The 22,113-nt window shown below is 49.1% G+C and overlaps 1 protein-coding gene across 1 annotated transcript in view; it reads right to left on the reverse strand.

The window, feature by feature from the left end:
• Positions 1-22,113, reverse strand: part of STK24 (serine/threonine kinase 24) — a 129,337-nt gene that overhangs the window by 77,629 nt on the left and 29,595 nt on the right. The window lies entirely within an intron of this gene.

Consider the following 22,113-nt stretch of genomic DNA (forward strand, 5'->3'; position numbering starts at 1 on the left):
TGTTATCCACTCGAGATTTACCAAGAGAATTTCGAAGCTCCGCCCTTCTCTAGCTCAGAAGCAGGGTCATTCCACAATACAACACAGCACTTTATTATATTCCATAATCCCTTGAAAGAATTCGTTAAAATTGTTCTATGATGACTTAAGTATTTTATATTTTTAAACCTGAATAGCTGTCATCATCTTCTTTTGATCATTTCTGGCAATGAAAAATGCATGTGGCATTACTAATCAACTTTCAGAGTTACTCAGCTCCAAATGTACCACTTGCACAGTCAAACCACACTCAACTATCCTGGTTGAAACTGAGCTTCTCTATGCTTTTCCACGAAAACAAAAAGAAACTGAGGGTGATGTGCTCTAATACCCAGTACTTCTCACACCACTATCCCTACAGGAACGGGCAAGAGGACGCTGGAGGGAAGCTGAGACTGGAGCAGGGAAGCTGAGACTGGAGCAGGGAAGCTGAGACTGAAGCAGGGAAGCTCAGACTGGAGCAGGGAAGGGGAGTTGGCTGCAGGCACGGACTCTTCTCCACTCTGGCCTCGGCAAGCATCTCTAACGAATCACAAACTCTCTCCCAGAGCTGAACTGAGCCTCAGAACCTACTCACCCCAGCCAGTCACCACCAATTTGGCCAACTGGGCAGGCAGGTGGAAACCTAATGCTGGCCTGTCTGGTTCTACCACCCACAGACGCGTGCTGGCGGCTACCATTCCAGCTCACCCTTCCATACCCTCGCCCAGGTCCCCCACCCCATGTTTCATCATTAACAGTGTGGCTACCTACCATTTCCAAAGCTGCAAACCTCCGCAACCCCATTCCTCTCTCACCCCAACAAGCAAACCGTGCCATGGTTCTTCCGAAGTGCCTCTCCATCCAGCCCCCTCCAGGTCACTGCCTTGCCCTCCCTCCCCCACAGCAGCAGCCTCCAACTGATCCACTTCAAGACCTGCCTGTGCCCTACTGACAGAGCTGATCTTCCTAAAAGCTCACGGTTTCCTTCACTGCTTAAAACTGGGGACGACCCACTGCCCTTCGCACTGAGGTCACACTCAGCTTGTGAATCTAAACCCCAAAGCTCCTTTCTAATCCCCCCACTTACCCTCTTGTCATCCAGCTTCTTAATATTGTCTACAAGCACCAAAGGTCATACACAGACGAGTCCCTTTACAGAAAATTCTCAAGGTGACACCATTTGTTGACTGGTGGAAACAGATCCTTGGTCGCTGAGGCTGAGGTGAGGAAAAGACTAACAAACCACCAAACGGGGGGTGCCAGCGGCCCCTGTAGGCCCGGGGATGGGTGTGGTTGGGGTCCTAACACAAGGCTTCCAGAAGACGCATTCGGCCATTCATGCAATGACCCTACCCAACTTAAAAGAAATGATGCTGGGAACCACAGAGGCAAGATCATGGCGACCAGAATTTGCAGAAATCCATGGACCTTTAAATTGCCTTGTAAAAGTAACCACTAAATCTCTTAAAATAGAAAGGGTCTACCTGCAGGGCCAGGGAAAGAAGGCTCTACTCCACAGGCACTGCCAGGAGAAGGAAGCCGACGTCAGACAAGAGACCCATTGCAGGAAAAATGATGGCAAAGAAAGAAGGCAAAAGGTACTGGCCCTGTATGTGGGTGCACGCGCGCGCGCGCGCGCGCACACACACACACACACACACACACACACACACAACCTGTCAAGAGGACCAGACACGACGGTTTCTGTCTGTGGCTCCCAGACAGAAACACACACACATACTTCCAGAAAGTCTGTGGAAGAGAAATCCTAACAATTTGAGCAGAAACTTAACTGAATCTAAGAGAAGGTCTTGCAAAACACCTGGAATACTTAAGGCAGCTCCGTTTACACACCCATAAAGGAACTAGATTCCCAGAGCTCCTGGCCTTCTCAGTGTCACAGATTAGGTGACAGCTGCAGTCAGAGGCAATGACTCCTCTCTTGGATATGGTCTTGGATGTGGCCTGGGCAGAATGACGCCATAAGCAAAGCTACTGTCATGCCCGGGTGCCCTCTACGGAGGAAGCATGAGCTCCATTTTCTGACTTGTAGGTGACTTGTCTTCAGGCACAGAGCCTGAACAGGAACCCATGGCCACCCGACTCCAAACACTGAGCACACCCATCACTGTCTCCTGAGCTTTGACAGCAACATACAACACAAGGGCACAAATGAAGAATCCCAGGCTCTGGAATGAAAAGCTGTGGTGCGCTGCTGCACGACCTCCAGCAAGTTCTTAGCTTCCCAGTCAAATGGACAATGACCTCACATGTCTGTTCGGTGATCAAACCACGTTGTCTGCCAGCAACGTGGTGAACTGCCACCACCTTCACCAGAGTTGGCATAGACTCTTCAGCAAGCACACTGAAGACCATGGAAGGTCATCTTTAAAACAGCACTCAATTTTGGAGACGTTTTTGGAAATCACTAACTTGCTGGCCAAAACTCTTAACTGAGAACACACCAGGTACAACACAATGCAACAGGGTCCCCAAAGAGTAAAAACGAGAGTAGTTTTTTAGTATGGATGAACTTTAGGTCAATCTCCTATTCTTTAATACAGATTATTCTTCCCCTAAGTAAGAAATCCTAAAGCTAACTGCAAACAAACAAAACACCCTGGAAACCCATCTCATCAAACTAACCTGGCCATTAAATGTGAAGCGCCTTTCTGTGCTGAAAGGAATAGCGAACAATTTGCCTAAAGCAAGCCTATTCATCCATAAAGGTCTTCTTTCATTCTAACCAGTTTAAAGCTCACTCTTTATCAGGGTCTTTCCAATACACCCTCCCGAAATCGGGAAATCAAGCTGCCCTTTTTATAAAATATCTATACATGCAGGGATAGGTACAGAAAAGGCCAATGGAAAGTTTATAAACCAAACAAGAAAGACTAAATAAAAGCCAAGTGCTCTTTTCTGGAAAGTTTTCCAGCCAGCAGTTGTCATTAAAAACCTGTCATGGTCAAAACCCAATCTGGGATGGCATATTCCTGGCCTCCTCCGTTGCTCTGGGAAGTGCCCAGGGCTTTCCACTATCAGGACAGCATCACACCTTAGGGACTCCCCCCAGTCGGATCCTGGGGCTCCACACACCAGCCAACCCTAGACACCTTTTGATATAAACAGAACAGGAGAAACATCAAGCTCCTGATTTTGACTTGATAAGAAGTTTAAGGTCAGGACTGGCTTTCACACCAGTGCTGACTCAGGACATCAGGGCTCCTCTTGAAGCCAAGGAACAAATTTGAATGCCTGTTCTCCTCCTCACTCCACCTTCACCCTTTGAAGGTGCAGATGTTATTAATGGGTTTTTGGCTAGACATCACTAACCGCCCAATGGTGCCTATCATCCCCACAGCGGCCTCTGCTCCGTTAGAGGTGAGCTGGAACTGCAGACGCAGGACACTGCACCACGAGAAAGACGCTTTGGGAACTACCTGCTCTGTGATCGTGAGGCCAGCACCCTCCCAGGGCCCACCCTCCCTGCTGCGTGGAGCTGGGATTCTCCACCTGGGTTGCGTGTGGACAGCCTCCTCAACAGCTCCATGTCCCAGCCTCAGTCTGGATCGATTCAAACAGAATCTTTGGGAAGGAACCCACCCCTCATTAGCTGAGTTAAGCTAACCAGAGACTCCCACATGTGGCCAAGGTTGAGGACCACCGGTCTAGTCTAGGAGATTTGCCCCAGGCTCTGCAGAAGTCACAATGCCAGCAGTGATGCCTGGAAAACTCCTTTTATCCTGGGTCACGTTCACCTTTCTACACCTGAGGAGAAAAGATCACATCAGTGCAGAGGAGGGGGGTGCCTCCAGCACCTCCCAGCACCTCACCTTCTTCATCTTTTACCTCTCCCACCTCTCTTCTCCACGACAGGAGAGGGCAACCCCTCCCCACCACCTTGCAAGATAACTTCAGCAACTAGTAACTGATGGTGCACGCCCATCCCACACCCACCTACACCCATCCCATCCCACAGACCCATCCCATACCCACCACACACACATCCCACACACACACCCATCCCACACAGACCCATCCCATACCCACCATACACATCCCACACCCACCACACACCCACCACACAGATCCCATACGCACCACACACCCATCCCACACATCCCATACCCACCACACCCATCCCACACACACGCCATACGCACCACACACCCATCCCACACACACCACACACCCATCCCACACACACATCCCATACCCACCACACACCCATCCCATACACATCCCATACCCACCACACACCCATCCCACACACACGCCATACGCACCACACACCCATCCCACACACACCACACACCCATCCCACACACACCACACACCCATCCCACACACACCACACACCCATCCCATACCCATCACACACCCATCCCACACACATCCCATACCCACCACACACCCATCCCACACACACATCCCACACACACCACACACCCATCCCACACACACACCACACACCCACCCCACACACACCACACACCCATCCCACACACACATCCCACACACACATCCCATACCCATCACACACCCATCCCACACACATCCCATACCCACCACACACCCATCCCACACACACCACACACCCATCCCACACACACATCCCACACACACATCCCATACCCATCACACACCCATCCCACACACATCCCATACCCACCACACACCCATCCCACACACACATCCCACACACACCACACACCCATCCCACACACACACCACACACCCACCCCACACACACCACACACCCATCCCACACACACATCCCACACACACCACACACCCATCCCACACACACACCACACACCCACCCCACACACACCACACACCCATCCCACACACACATCCCATACCCACCACACACCCATCCCACACACACACCACACACACCACACACCCATCCCACACACACATCCCATACCCACCACACACCCATCCCACACACACACCACACACCCACCACACACCCATCCCACACACACCACACACCCATCCCACACACACATCCCATACCCACCACACACCCATCCCACACACACATCCCATACCCACCACACACCCATCCCACACACACGCCCATCCCACACACACCACACACCCACCACACACCCATCCCATACCCACCACACACCCATCCCACACACACATCCCATACCCACCACACACCCATCCCACACACACACCACACACCCACCACACACCCATCCCACACACACGCCCATCCCACACACACCACACACCCACCACACACCCATCCCATACACACCACACACCCATCACACACCCATCCCACGCACACATCCCATACCCACCACACACCCATCCCACACACACCACACACCCATCCCACACACACCACACACCCATCCCACACACACACCACACACCCATCCCACACACACGCCCATCCCACACACACACCCATCCCACACACACATCCCATACCCACCACACACCCATCCCACACACACACCACACACCCACCACACACCCATCACACACCCATCCCACACACACATCCCATACCCACCACACACCCATCCCACACACACATCCCATACCCACCACACACCCATCCCACACACACGCCCATCCCACACACACCACACACCCACCACACACCCATCCCATACCCACCACACACCCATCCCACACACACATCCCATACCCACCACACACCCATCCCACACACACATCCCATACCCACCACACACCCATCCCACACACACACCAATCCCACACACACACCACACACCCACCACACACCCATGCCACACACACGCCCATCCCACACACACCACACACCCACCACACCCATCCCATACACACCACACACCCATCACACACCCATCCCACGCACACATCCCATACCCACCACACACCCATCCCACACACACCACACACCCATCCCACACACACATCCCATACCCACCACATACCACACACCCATCCCACACACACATCCCACACACACATCCCATACCCATCCCACACACACCACACACCCATCCCACACACACCACACACCCATCCCACACACCACACACCCATCCCACACACACATCCCATACCCACCACACACCACACACCCATCCCACACACACATCCCACACACACATCCCATACCCATCCCACACATCCCATACACCCAGCCCACACACACACCACACCCATCCCACACACACCACACACCCACCACACACCCATCCCACACATCCCATACACCCAGCCCACACACATCCCACACCCATTCTAACCTCTCTGCAGGTGAGCCCCAAAAGGGTGCTTCGTGTATGGTGAACTAGCTGGTTAATCTAAGGTCTCCAAAATAAAAATCAGTATTTATCAAATACCTATCCTTAGCAAATGGCTCCAAGAAGCTCAAAGAACTGACAGATTTTTCTAGTCCTCAAATATTTTTTCGAAGAAAAGTCTTATTTCTAGCTAACTGATGACAAATCATTTTTATACAATAACATGCTTTTCTACAGAACATTGCAATATATCTACTAATTACTACAATGTAAATTCCTCCTGGTCTGTGTCCATGAACAGAGAATTTACTTTTCTAAGTGGCACTACTCAGTTTATCTACCTGAGCTGTATTATTGCATTATACATGCGCCCACAATCTGGTTTAGTAAACTCATTTCTCCCATAGTATACACTTTACTTTATCCCTACAATAATCACATCATCTAGAAGACAAGCTGAATAAATACCCTACAGTATTTGACAAAAAAGAAAACTGGCACAAAGAGAAGTTAAATTCTATAAATTTCAAAGTCTAGGTCTACACAATCAACCAATTAGTTTTCAAGCTGGGCACGGTGGCTCACGCCTATAATCCCAGCACTTCGGGAGGCTGAGGCGGGTGGGTCACTTGAGGCTAGGAGTTCAAGACCAATCTGGCCAACATGGTGAAACTTTATCTCTACAAAAAATAAAAAAATTAGGCAGGTTCCCAGCTACTCAGGAGGCTGAAGCATGAGAATCACTTGAACCTGGGAGGTGGAGGTTGAAGCGAGCTGAAATTGCACTACTGCACTCCAGCCTGGGTGACAGAGTGAGACTGTCTCACATATTTGGGAAATATTAAGGAAGAGTTAATATTTAGAAGAACCCCAGTGCTAGCATCTACTGTTTGTAAAAGAATACTTCAGATATAAAATGCTCTAGCTAAGTTAAAAATACTGCAGGGCATGGTGGCTCAACCCTGTAATCCCAGCTACTCGCAAGGCTGAAGTGGGAGAATCGCTTGAACCCAGGAGTTTGAGGCTGCAGTGAGCTATGATTGAGCCACTGCACTTCAGCCTGGGTGACAAAATGAGAACCCCCATCTCTAAAAATAAAAAATGTAAATTCGATTTTTGGAAAGTGTTAAAAATGAGACAAAAACTACTGTACCACCTAGATCAATTGATTGCTTGTGGCCTCAGTACCCAATACACACACACACACTCATGCACACACATACACCGCACCACCACCTGCTCTGTTACCTTCGAAAACCACTGTCTGAAGCTCCATGAGGTCACAGAGCAGGGGAAGGTGACCCTAGAGAGAATAATGCTCAGACACCGTGGGGTCCAGTCTGGACACCGCACTGGTGTGTGCAGCTCTCCGCCCAACTCTCCTGGAGTCACACTCCTTCTCAGCACAAGTTAAACAGAGGCTCTCCTAGTCTGCTGACGCCTACCCACCACCGGGAGCTAGCAGGCACCCCGCCTGGTCTTCTCATCCACATCCTCCTCCAACCACAAGAGGCAGCTGAGGAGGCAAGGCCCATGGTCACAAAGCTCCAGCGCACCTGGAGTCCCCACCAGGGAACCTCGGCCCTGCCCCAGGATCTCCCAGTGGTTATGTGGGGTACTTTTCTTCAACAGAAGGCTCCCTGGCTCAAAGATGAGGCCTGCGGTTTCTTTGAGGTGACAATGAAACCGCCTCTGCAAAAATTCAAACAGTGAGAAAATGATGACAGTGAAAGAGATCTGACCTGACCAACTCCATCTTGCTTCTAACCTCCAAGCTGTCCTTTTCATTCCTGGACACGGGCTAAACTAACTTCAGGAGGAACTTGGTTTATAGTTTAACTTTGAAATAAAAATGGTAACAGCCCTTTCCCAAAACAAACCCCCTTCTTGCCTGGAGACTATACTACCTCTGTAAGACTAACAAATTAACTACAAGATTAGAAATTATGGTTTAGGAGTCACGCAGGCCAGAGGCTACAAGATTCTGAACCTCCCAAAACTGCTCCTGGGGATACGATCACTGTTGTAAAAACTAAGATCAGTGCTTGGGATATTTTGCAGACCCAGCATTCTGATGCACCAGCTAGTGCCACCCAGACCAGTAATCTGGCTCAACCAGTTCTGGGATCCCATCCAGGAACCGAAAACAGCAAAAACCCACTTTGATCTCCTATGATTCCATCTCCGACCCAACCAACCAGCATTCCCCACTTCCTGAACCCCTACCCATCAAATTATCCTTAAAAATCCCAATCTCCAAATTTGCAGAGAGGCTGATTTGAGTAACAATAAAACTCTGGTCTCCTGTAGAGCCAGCACTGTGTGAGTTAAACTCTTTGTCTATTGCAATTCCCTTGTCTTGATAAATCAGCTCTGTTTGGGTAGCAGGCAAGGAGAACCCACTGAGCGGTCCCAACAAACAGGCCCTGACAGCATAACCAGGACAGTTTCACTGGGCAAGAACTTGAAAAAAAATATGCAATGGGCTGGGCACGGTGGCTCACGCCTGTAATCCCAACATTTTGGGAGGCTGAGGCAGGCGGATCACCCGAGGTCAGGAGTTCGAGACCAGCCTGTATTTACTAAAAATACAAAATTAGCTGGACGTGGTGGCGCATGTCTGTAATCCCAGCTATTTGGGAGGCTGAGGCAGGAGAATCATTCGAACCTGGGAGGCAGAGGCTGCGGTGAGCCGTGATCACGCCATTGCACTCCAGCCTAGGCAACAAGGGCAAAACTGTCTCAAACAATATATACACACATATATGCGTAATGCATTCCAAATAAAGTATACAGTTCCTTGGAAAGTGAATCTGGCACCTTCTTTATTAAAATCAAAATGCAAACAAAATTCATGGAAAACATACCCAGTGTACAAATACGCAGTAACAAACAGTAGCAGCTCCCACTGCTGAACGCTGGGCAGCGTTCATAAATACTGTTTCTAGACCTCACAACTGCCCCATGAGATAGGGAACGCCGTCCTCATGACACAGCTGAGACAATTCAGGCACAGACCTTACACAAGATCCCCCACAGCTCGGAAGCGGGGTTTAAGGGTCACAGGTCATTCTCTGGACTGCAAAGTGCTCATGAGCTGCAAGCTTCACAGGGTGCCTGACTGCAGAGGCGCCTAACTGGCAAGGTTCACCCTGTGAGCACACTAGAATGCCAGGATCAGCGCAGAGAGTAAAATGTGATGCCACTTCCCATTCCCCACAGGTGAGCTCACCTTCCTGTACTTTACCAGAGCTGATGGAAGCAATGATGAGTATCAGGAAACTGACTATTCTAGAAGCCAGACCAAATTGTTTTGGTGTATGCAGATTTCAATCAATATCGCATTTCCTTTACCTGAAAATCTTTCAGCTTTTAGAGGCCTCGAAGGGGAAATTCCTGGAACGGAGGTACTAAGGTCATAGACAAGGTTGATTTGTCACAAACAGGAACATACGCATCCTGCCCACCAGGGGAAAAAAAGTGTCACCGAGTGTTCTTTTCTCCCTAGGTGGGGCAGCAAGGGCAAAAGGGAACGTAAGCAATCAAGATGCAGTCTGTGCGAGCCAAATCCTACATCTCACAGAAACTCTGCAAGCTCCAGGCCAAGCAGTGGGACAACTGGCCACCAAGTCAGCTGTTTTGTGCAGCCCTGGGGGGATTCAAGAATTCCATGGGTGGGTGACAGGCTGGATCAGGAGCAAACATACTTCAGTAGGGATCAGAGAACAAATGCCTTAGGCCTTGAGAGCTAAATTGTCTCTGTTGCATATTATTATTCTACCTTTTTTTTTTTTTTCTCTTTCAAGAGAAGGGATCTCTCCCTGTGGCCCAGACTGGAATGCAGTGGCACAATCATGGCTCACTGCAGCCTCCAACTCCTGGGTTCAAGTGATCCTCTCACCTCAGCCTCCCAAGTAGCTGAGACTACAGGTGTGTGCCACCATGCCCGGCTGATTATTATTTTACTTTTTGTAGAGATAGTGTCTCTCTATGTTGCCCAGGCTGGTCTCTAACTCCAGGGCTCAAGTGATCCTCTCACCTTGGCCTCCCAAAGTGCTGGGTTTACAGGGAATAGCCACCACACCTGTCCTCTCCATTTTTAAAAGTTCATAAGCTGACAAAAGCTGGCCTCCGAGTCCCCTGCAGGAGCCCACTGCCCTGGGAGCTGCCCTGACCTCTCGGAATGATCTTCCAAGCATCACTCAACAGAACCAGAAACACACACCTGCCAGCAGCCACATTGCTCCGCCTGCCCTCCAGCCACCCGGCCGCCACACTCCTCCCCCTGCCCTCCAGCCGCCTGGCCACACTCCTCCGCCTGCCCTCCAGCCGCCCGGCCGCCACACTCCTCCGCCTAGTCACACTGCTCCGCCTGCCCTCCAGCCGCCTGGCCACACTCCTCCCCCTAGTCACACTGCTCCGCCTGCCCTCCAGCCGCCTGGTCACCATACTCCTCCACCTGCCCTCCAGCCGCCCGGTCGCCACACTCCTCCACCTGCCCTTCAGCCACCCAGTGAAAGGGAGGGAGAAGCAGGACCCTGTGTGCCCCTGACACTGGCCGGAGCCCGCCCCTCCCAGCTCATCTCCTTACCTACCACCCAGTCCCTTGAAGCAGCTACCTCCAAAGATGAGAAGGGGAGGCTTGGCAAGTAAGTCACTCATGCAGGGACACAGCCAGGGTGGTGGCCTTCAGCTCCTTGAGCCCTCAAGACAATGTTCTTCAGCCTATACCGTGACCCCCTCAAGACCCACCTCCGAAGGAGCAGGCTACCCGTGCAGAGTATTTTTATGGGCAGTGCCACCTCTCTGGACGGTGGCCCTGGGAGGGCTCCCACCAGGCAGTCCTCCTGGGTGAGGCTCCTGGAATGGCTAAGGACACCTGTCTTTGTGGGGTCTCTCACAAACACACACACCCCACCTGGAGTGGGGACTTCCCCGCGGACGGCGTTACCCTGCCGCCACTGCAATGTCGGCTTTGAACAGCAGTGGGCTCATTCACAACAGCACAGCACCCGGCACACGGGAGACCTCAACCCCATCGGCTAAATAAACAAGCGAGGCGAGTGCCGCTGAGGAGCCGAGGCTCCAGCCGCCAGCTGTGGCACGAGGAGCAGACAGACCTTCCAGACTAAGGACCAGGCCACACACTGGCCAGGGTGTCGGTCTCACTGCCCGTGGCAGGAGAGGGGCCCCACCTCCACCCAGGTCCACACCAATGGCCCAGGAAATGGCAAGTGGGCGGAGACATGCACTCCTAGGTAGAGAATGTGAGACAGAAGAAGAGGTGGTGATCTTTCTAGTCGTCACCTAGGTTCATTTCTGCTGCCCCTCAGTGTAGTGCAGGGGCTGAGGGCACAGCTCCTGGAGCCAGTCTGCCTGAATCGAATCCCCAGCTCTGATGAGGGGGACCCTGACAAAGTCATTTAAACGCCCTGTGCCTCGGCTGCCTCTTCTGTAGGTGGGGATAACAAGAGTACCCGCAATGCAGGGCTGTGGGATGAGCCTGCTGAGGGGCTCAGGGCCCGGCTGCATGGCCCAGCCACTTCCAGGATGCCTCAGCTGCTCGCTCGGGGTACAGCTGGAGGTCAGAGTGGGCAGGGCCTACCCTGCAGACATCACCTGTAGCTTCCATCCTGGTTTTCTGTCACCACAACAGACAGCTGCTTTCTGGTGCCCATCAATGTCACTAATCCACAGGGATGTCAGCAAATCCTCATCACTTCCAGAACTTCCTTCCCAAGAACGATGCTGAGCTTCAGGTTTTAGTGAAGGAAAGGGTGTTCTCCATCGGCTAGGTCAATCACTTTGCTTTGGAGGTTTTTTTTTTTTTTTTTTTTTTTTTTTTTTTTTTTTTTTTTTTTAAGATAGAGTCTCGCTCTGTCCACCAGGCAAGAGTACGGTGGAGTGATCTCGGATCACTGAAACCTCCCCCTCCCAGGTTCAAGCAATTCTCCTGCCTCAGCTTCCCTCATAGCTGGGGTGACAGGTGCCTGCCACCACATGCGGCCAATTTCTCTATTTTTAGTAGAGATGGGGTTTTAGCATGTTGGTCAGGCTAGTCTCCAACTCCTGACCTCAGGTGATACCCCCGCCTCAGCCTCTCAAAGTGCTGGGATTACAGGTGTGAGCCACCGCGACTTGGTGCCTATTTTTAATCCCTTCCTCTAGCAGTAGCTTACCGCACCTTCAACTGATCTTCCGCTCCAAGGGGAGTTTGTGAGCTCACCTTATTCCTTCTTTTCCCAGTCTCTTGCCCCTTCTTTCTCCTTCCTCTATTCTGGCGCGCGCACACACACACACACACACACACACACACACGCACAGACCTGCCTACAAAAGCATGCCTTGTGCTAAACCCTCCCTCCTGGAGGTAGCTCCCAGAGCAGCCCACCTGCCGCCTGACCTCCTAGGTTCATTGCTGTCACTGCCTCCTTCCCACACTCAGGCCCTAATGTCCCTTCTTTCTTGCTCCTCAGTGAGGCCCAAACAGGTGAAAATTTCATCATTACTGAGAAAACCACAGAAAAGATAATACTTTGTTCTGCCCTCCCCACCTGTCACAATTTCTGGAAGGCATTCTAAGCAGACACAGGAGTCAGAGCTGGTGGGGAGGGGGACACAGAAAGGAAAGGGCAACAGCAAAGACTCACACACAGTCACTCCACAGACCTGACATCCACCTGCACACAGCAGAGCACCTGCTGTTTCCATCAAAGGCTCAGTCTGCTGCACACTTTGTACACAATTTTCCATTTGGCTCACTCCAGCTGTGCCGCCCTGAAGCACACACCTCTTCCATGGGTGGGTTCAGCCTGCCACAATACTAACATCCTCCGAGAGAGTAAATACTATAATGCAACTCTTTTTGTAATTCAACTGCTTTGCTCCGTTTTGCTATATTGATAACAATAATGTTGCAATGGAAGTAGGAGTAAATCTACTGATGCCATAATCTGTTGTCCCCTTCCTATATTAAAATGATTCTTGATGATGAACCATCAATGGATGCATGGAAGAATCAAATACTTTGTCTTCAGTGCTCTCACAGCATTTGAAAATAATGCCAGAATGTTAAAAGATCACAAGTCAGGAAAGCAAAGTGCTTAAGAGAGTAGGTTTTGGAGTCAGGCTGGCCCAGGGTTCCTATCTCAAGTTGAGCCTGAATGAGGTGAAAATAATCTCTGCAAAGCTCCGTTTGTAAAAGGGACACTTACATTACCAGGTGTAAGTCATAGAGCACAGTAGTGAGGGCTGCATCATTATTTCTCTTATGTTATCTCAGAACTTATTAGAAACGGGAACATCATAAACAGCTAGAGGGAGCAAAATGATGCAGCCACTTCAGAAAGCCATTTGGCAATTTCTCAAAAGGTTATGCATAAAACTACCGTATGTGGAAACCAGAGAGTCTCCAAGGGGAAACAAAAAACCTACCCTATAACCCAGCAATTCCATTCCCAAGAGAAGAGGACACGTAAGTCCACGCAGAGACACACACACACGTTCACAGCGACATGATACATAGCAACCCCCAGTGCAAACGGCCTAAACGTCCACCAGCTGAAAGTAAACAGGCAACACACATGTGGCCCACCCAAACAACAGATACGCTTCTGCTGCAAAAAGAACGAACGACAGACACAAGCTGCGTCACGAGCCCCAAGAACGTCACGCTAAGCAAAAGCAGCCAGTCACAAAGGACCACATACTGTGTGATTGACTTATATGAAATGTCCAGTAAAGGCAAATTTATAGAGCTACAAAGCAGATGCAGAACTGTCCAAGGCTAGGGTGGGAAACAGATCACCTGTGAGTGACGATGAGGAATCTTACTGGGGATGAAACGTTCTGCTCTGATTGATGCTAGCTGCGCCATTCAGTAAAATTACTACAAATCATTGCATTTTACACCTGAAATGAATTTTATGATATGTAAAATATATACCAATAAAGTTGTTAAAAAGAAAAATTACACATTACATATCTTTAGACATCTGTCTTTCGCAAATGACTGTGAGATCCTTAAGGGCAAAGACTTCCTTCATCTTGCCCCAGCATCTAGTAAAATGCCTGGCACAAGTCAGAGCTGAAATGCCCAGAGGATGAAGGACTTTTGAAAACAAAACCAAAAAAAACTAAATCTTGTTCCACAGCTTCAGGATTTACCTAAACTTCACATCCCTGTCTACTCCTCCACCTAACTGATCTCCAAAACCAATCACCAGTGCAGGTCACAAAGCTGACAATGTGTCCATGAAGCTTTGTGGCAGGCCAGGTCTCACTCACACAGGTCCCTGTAACAGCTGTTTCAATACTGAGTGGATAAGCTAAATATTAAAAGCCAAAAAAAAAAAAAAAAAAAAAAGCCAGTGCCCTTATACAAGGGCTGGAATGTAACAAAAGCCCACCAAGAGTTTTGCCTAGGCCTTTCCTGGGCCTTAAAGCACGGTAAAATAACCAAAGAATTCTTAACAGGACCCGTTTAGGATTAAACAAGTTTTACTGGGGGTCTGAAGAAACTCCCCCAGCCTCCACAAACAAGGTTATTGGGCATCTGAAGGAACTCTCCAAACCTCTGTGATTTAGCAGGAGACAAAATCAGGGTCAGCTACCCCAGCACCTGGACCCATTTAGATTAAGTTAATCTACTGAGGCTCCAGAGGAAGGTCTTCAGGACTCAGACCTCAGTTACAGATTGAGAGAAGTTAATCACTAATGTCTTTAGATGCACACTTACACACTGGCATATATAGCTTAGAAGGTATATAAGCTCTGGAAAACTTCCTAACTTTGAGTTGGTCTGGGGATAATTTCCAGGCCTTCTCCCTGTAACCAGCTGCAGAAAATAGAAACTCTCTTCCTCCCCAGTTCATCTGCATCTCATTACTGGGCCACGAGAAATAGCCTGACCCGCAGTTTGGTCTGGGAACAGCTTCAGGCTGATCAAAATCAGGACCCAACACTTTCAGCTGCATCCCGACCAACTAAGAAGGGCAGTTTGTCTCTGTTCAGATGTTCAAAGGAAAAAGTGTTTTCCTTACATTTTCATAATAGCAGTATTAAGAAAACTTTTGAGGTTGTGAGCAGAGAATAGAGACCATGATGTCAGCATCAGAGCCAGCAAGTGGGAGGGTTCAGGAAAATTATAACCTAATTTACAACAAACTTTTAAATTCTTTCAAGAGATATTTCTTATTTTTGACTTAGAAGCTGCCAATATACCAGATGCTGTCCCTACAGAATTAAATCATGTAATCCCATCTCTTCAAAGATAAAGAAACCACAACACAAAGGTGAGATGAACTGTAGGAAAGGTTTGAACCAGTCTCAACAGCCTGTGCCCTCATCCATCACACTTTACCCTTTTACCATGAGGAAGTGTATTTTATCTGCACATCTAAACAGCAGGAACTGGCATTACTGAAGCCTGTGGGTAAGCAGGGTGTATCACATAAACTCCAGGAAGTGTGGAATAGAGTGAGCAATACTTTTCCACTCACCACTCCATTACTGTTGCTACAATATTTAGTTGAGAAAATAAAATCGTGCATTTCAAAGCAATCTCTTCCTTGGCACAGATCAAAGGACACAGAACACAAGTGAGTCAAAGCTCGTTCCATCTCCACCCACTGTTTTCCAAGGATCCACGAGGACTTTAACCACAGGCCGTTTATAACTCATTTCTTATCCCGACTTGAAGACAAAGGTCATTTACAAGACTGCCCTATTTTCTGGGCATAGTAATCAGCTCTCATGATTTAATATTTTCTTGACATCACACTCCACCGACTCCAACGCTGACTGGTATGTCAGCCATTTTAAAGCATTGTAAATGGGACTTAAGCAACGTTTTGGAAGGTGTGCAAACCTAAATAAATATTGCTGAGTAGGGACCGTTCCAGCCAACTCTCTCCTCTGCTAAGATAAAAAGGACAGACAAAAACAATACATTTTCCTACGCACAAAAAAAAAAAAAAAAAAACGGCCAGTCTCTACCAGCCGGTTAGTTCCAACTTCCTCCCAGCCCTGCCTTTTACTGATGGTAACCAGAACAGGGCCAGCCTCACAAACTCCAGGGTCAACTCAAGTGACAACACCATAACCCCTCATACTCACAGAGCACCCCGTGTTTTTCAGGAAACCAGCATATAAATATAAATGGCTTCCTAGACCCAAGAAACAGCCCACAAGGTAGTTCGTTCACGCACCTCAGATTAAGAAACACACATTTAAAAATCAGACAGCTGAGCCTAATAAATGCTCCGGTTTCCCGGTTCCTTGGTTCCTTTCCATATGAGTCCCTTGTTCCTGGGGTGAAAGTGATGGGAAGAAAGCAGACCACAGCCCTAGAAAGGCTGATGGTGGAATTTACTTTCTATGCGTTTTTTACTCTACTTTTTCCATCTACACGTCCAAGTACCAACGCTTACCATGTACGTCCGCAAGAGGTCAGCCGAAATCTAGACCCCCTAGGCCTGGCGCAGTGGCTCACGCCTCTAATCCCAGCAGTTTGGGAGGCCAAGGCGGGCGGATCACGAGGTCAGGAGATCCAGACCATCCTGGCTAACCCGGTGAAACCCCGTCTCTACTAAAAATACAAAAAATTAGCCGGGCGCGGTGGCGGCGCCTGTAGTCCCAGCTACTCGGGAGGCTGAGGCAGGAGAATGGCGGGAACCCGGGAGGCAGAGCTTGCAGTGAGCCGAGACCGCGCCACTGCACTCCAGCCCGGGCGACAGAGCGAGACTCCGTTTCAAAAAAAAAAAAAAAGAAATCTAGACCCCCTCATTTCCAACCACCACCAGAACACGCGGCCTGGCAGGAACGGGTGTATCTGTGGAGACAATGGGACGGAGTACAAAGTCTCAGACCCACCACTCCCTGCAGCAGACAACAACCGCCAGCGTGGACCGGGAAGTCCCAATGACCGACGCCCCCGGGGGCCTAGAGGTGCCAGCAAACGCCGGGGGAGGGGAGAGAGGCCGCGGCTCTGCTCCGGCTGCGGGGAGACCAGTCAGGCCATCCTCCAAGGTTTACAGCTTCGGGAAAATCTTCTCTACCCAAGTGCCCCACGGAGTTGTTTTCTTCCCCCAAAAAAGAGAACTAAGCACTTGAAGGGCAAACCAAATGAATAATGCAACAAATGTGCTCCCGCGGCAGAACCCGACAGGAAGTCTGCATACATTTACTTAACTGCGGCTCTCTCAACACAACTCAACTGTGATTCGGCGCTCGGATTTGAGAAACCTCGACCTTCCAGAAGCACCAGGCAAAACAGGCCTCCAAGCACAAACACAGCATTCCCGGTCCGCCCAAACTGCGCCTCTCAGCGGGGGGCCTCAGTCCTGCTCTCAGAACATTCTGGTGCGTAATAAAGGCCCACGCTAAAGGTCAAACAGCTGGTCTCCATCAACAGCAGCTGAGAAGCAGCAGGTGAGGCGAGGGTGGGCGCGGACCCGAAGACGCGGGTCTGATCGCTGCAGAGAGAGCACACAGAGCGGAGGCAGCAACAGGAGACCCCGCACCGTGGCCAGGAAGCCCTCTACTCCTAAGTGGCCCCCAAGGACGGTGCTGAACTACGGTAGGACGCAGGACACCGCCCGACTGCGAGAGAGGAGCGGTCAGCCTCCCGGAGGGTGAAGTCGGCCGAGGCGGTGCCGGTCATCAATGGCTTCTACTGAACGGATCGCAGCCAGAAGCTGCCATCCACGACTCGGTCACCCACACGCATAAACCACACGCTACACAAAAGAAACTTGATTTTACTTCTGGGTCTTTTTTGATCCTAGGCTTCATAAGAACAGCGCACAATGTAAACTGGCAAGTGTGAGTATTCTGGCTCTAATCTGGAGTCATGTTAATGGACCTCACGTTTAAAAATAGCTATGAAGAGGCTTCCAGTAAAAGCCATTAAATGAAAGGCGCATTTACGTTCGGCTGCTGTGGCCCACGCTGAAGATAATAAGGAAGGAGCATGAGAAGAAAAGTCCATATGTAATAAAACTAGGAACTACCCTCACCCGAACCCACAGATGACAGACCACCTGCCAGGCACACTGACCTCTGCCCAGGCTCAGGGGACAACTGAGAACACAGCCAGACCCGAGGTCCGCACTGGGGCAGGCGGTTCTGAAACTAAGGTGACAGGTATGTTCCCGTGGGGACCCAACTGCAGACACAGAGGCACCCAGCAGGCCTGGCCCACGAGGGTATCTCCACTTCCCTAACCAGGAAAGCTTCCTGGAAGAGAGGCCAGCCTTGCACTGTGGGCCCCAGGCAACTGAGCCCTGACCCCTCACCTGAGAAGCAAGGGCCCCACTGGGAGTGGCGCAGCCCCCAGGAGGATCTCATCCCGCCACGAAGAGCAGGCAGAGGCACAGCCCGCTGGCAGAAGGCAGGGCAGGCCAGAGAGGAGAGGACAGAGCCGCCGACCCCAGGAGGCAGTGCTCCCGCCCCTCCACACCGACCCCAGGCCAGGGCACATGGCAGGTCCCCTCCTAAGCCAAAGAATCCACGCCAAGGCATGCAGATGCCTCTAGAAGGAAAGACAGTGGTGAAAAAGAAAACAAGCAAAAGGAAAATATTTCCAAATTCCTGAGAGGGGAAACATTTCAGAAAAACACTTCTCTCGCTGGGCGCGGTAGCTCAAGCCTGTAATCCCAGCACTTTGGAAGGCCGAGACGGGTGGATCACGAGGTCAGGAGATATAGACCATCCTGGCTAACACAGTGAAACCCCGTCTCTACTAAAAAATACAAAAAAAAAAAAAACTAGCCGGGCGAGGTGGCGGGCGCCTGTAGTCCCAGCTACTCGGGAGGCTGAGGCAGGAGAATGGCGTAAACCCGGGAGGCGGAGCTTGCAATGAGCTGAGATCTGGCCACTGCATTCCAGACTGGGCGAGAGTGAAACTCCGTCTCAAAAAAAAAAAAAAAAAAAAAAAAAAAACAACACTTCTCTCAACTCTCAAAGAGATTATAATTCGGATCATCTTTTAAGTCTCCAAAAAGCATTAACACAGCTAGAGATGAAGGTAATAAAAATCATTATCAAAATAAACATCACATTAAAAGCAAAAAATAGAAAATAATGACATAAAAGTGTATCATCTAAAGAATGGAAGCGCTAAAAAGATGGAAAAGTGGTCAGAAAAGATGTTCCATACCTGAAAATGAAAATAAGTAAAAGGCAAAAACCCACTTCCAGTTAGTTTATCCTAGGGAAAGACAAGTGAAAAGATTCCTATGTCCAAAGTTTTCCAAAAATGTTTTTAAACTGCAATCTAGGTAGACGTCAATGTAAAATTAATGACAGGAATTGGTCCCCTTTTGGTTGGGGAACAGGCATACTCATATGCATATCCAAACAAAAAATGTGGAATGATGTACACCGAGATGTTAACAGTATGTTTTCTCTGTTTTTCTGCACTGTCCCAGTTGTTAGCAATGAGCCTATTTCACACATGCATGCTTTGGGAAAAGCAGAGCAACATCTCAATTTTTAATGTACACACGTGCAGATCAAAAAATGCCAGACTTGGCTTCAGGAAGATTTTAAGTTTATTTCTGGCTGCTCAAAGTCAGTGATTAGACAATTCAAATCCATTACCCTAAATCAATATGGATAATAATAAAGAAGCTAAAAGCAGCAAATGTCTTTCTATATTAGATGAAACATCCTGAATTATATTACACCAAACACTAATTACTGCATGACTTTTAAACAATTCTTTCCATAAGGAAAACCAACAAAATGAAAATACAAAAAAAGAGAAATCATTCAAGAAAAAATGTTACCTTAAGACTTTTTGAAGCTAAAAAAAAAAAATGAAAGTTTAAAAAAATTGGGAGATCACAGGAATTGCTTAAGATCTGAATATAATTCAACACCAGTCTTAAAGTCCTTGTCATTCTGGGTTTCACTGATGAAGGCTAAGAGAACAGGAATAACTTCTGATACATGAAATTGTTCAGTTTAAAAGCGCACAGACGGCCACTGCAGCAAAGGCTGGGCAGGGTGCTGGGGTCCACCTGATGCCTAGTGTCCACCCCACTGTCCCCCAACCCCTTCATGAGACAGCTGCGAAAGGGCCACTGGCACACAGCATGGCACCTTCTCCCAAAGGCAGTGTTATCCCAGATGATCTGGTGAGCAGTTCAGGCAGATCTCAAATGGCCTGGCCCATCTGAGAAAGCCCATACTTTCGAAAGCCTTCAATCTACCAACTCTTACAAAAACACACACTAGTGATTCACTTTAAAAGCAGTTTTTATAATTTCGCTTTAAAAAAAAAAAAAAGAAATCCCCAGACCTGTCAAAAGCTGAATCTATGCCAGGAGACCAGATTTTGCCAAGAATACGGTAAACAGGGACTTCCTTCAGTCCCCTGGCCACAAGTGGCCTCACTCACCACCAAATGGGCTGCGTGTCCTTCCACCTGGTCTCACAGTCAACCAACCCAGAGATAAGCAGAGCTAGCTTAACTTCCAAACATTGCCCACAACAGGCCTGAGCTCCAATTCTACAAACGCAGGTGGGGCAGCCCCTACCACGGAAAGTCAAATTCCCATTTTTAATTTCCAGTGAGGTGTCAAGAACCAAGCAACAGGCTCAGAAGAGCCCAGAAAATGGACTTTCTCAACTAAAAAAAGGCCAGAACACATAAACTCCTTCTGTTTGTCATGTGACTAGTTACTTACACCTGGATCTCTGAGGCCCTGAACATCTGTGTTCCCCTTCCTTCCACATCTAATTGTTTTTAAGGGGTAACTTTTATATTAAAATTGTGGCCAGGCCCAGTGGCTCACACCTGTCATCCTAAGCACTTTGGGAGGCCAAGGTGGGAGAATCGTTTGAGGCCAGGAGTTAGAGACCAGTCTGGGCAACAGAATGAGACCCCATCTCCACACACAAAAAAATGAGCCGGGCACAGTGGCAATGCCTGTAGTCCCAGCTACTTGGGAGGCTGTGGCATGAGGACTGCTTGAGCCCAGGAGTTCGAGGCTATAGTTAGCCATTACTGCACTGCTGCACTCCAGCCTAAGAGACAGAATGAGACGCTATTTCTTTAAAACAAAATTAATGATCAAATATGATAAAAAGTCAATAGGTTGTTTGCAGTGAGCCGGTTTTCCAGTATTTGTACTGAGACACCTCTTGTCCAGGATTCGTGTAATGACATGCCATGGGCTGGGGAGGCAAGATTAGGAGTAAAATCAATAGCTGTGAAATGGTTTTCTCTGCAAGGCTCCCAGTTGTATTCAGCCATCAATTTAGTAAACTTGGCCTTATTACCAACTCTTTGTAAACAAAGGAGCAAACTGAGAAAATACATAATATGATGTGCAAGCACCTTTCCTATACTTCAATATCACAGCCTCATTCACCTCACCTCCCATAAACTGATACCACACTGTAGTTCTTATCCACACGGAGCAAACTACTGCTAAACCCTCATGGTAGATGAGGCTATTTATGCAGCTGGGCCACCAAACCCTCCCCGCTCCCTTAAGAACTGAGACCCTAACTCCTCGCTCCAGCAGCAAATCTACTGGAGGAGTTGACACCTCATGAAGAGAAGAATGTGGAGTCTACGGCCAGGTGCATGTGGGTTCAAATCCACCTCCACCTCTTACGAGTTATTTGCCTCTCTAGGCCTTAGTTTACTCACCTATAAAAAATACAGACAGAAAAACGCATACATATTATAGTTCCTGGGGTTAAAATAAGCCGTTATTTTCCTGGGGCTAAAATAAGATAATTTTTTCTTATCCTCCTGGGGCAAAAATAAAGTTTTTTTTTAAAACTGGACATACTAAGTGCTCCCCTGTTC

The sequence above is a fragment of the Chlorocebus sabaeus genome, chromosome 3 (genome assembly GCF_047675955.1).
Source record: "Chlorocebus sabaeus isolate Y175 chromosome 3, mChlSab1.0.hap1, whole genome shotgun sequence".
NCBI classification, from domain to species: domain Eukaryota; kingdom Metazoa; phylum Chordata; class Mammalia; order Primates; family Cercopithecidae; genus Chlorocebus; species Chlorocebus sabaeus.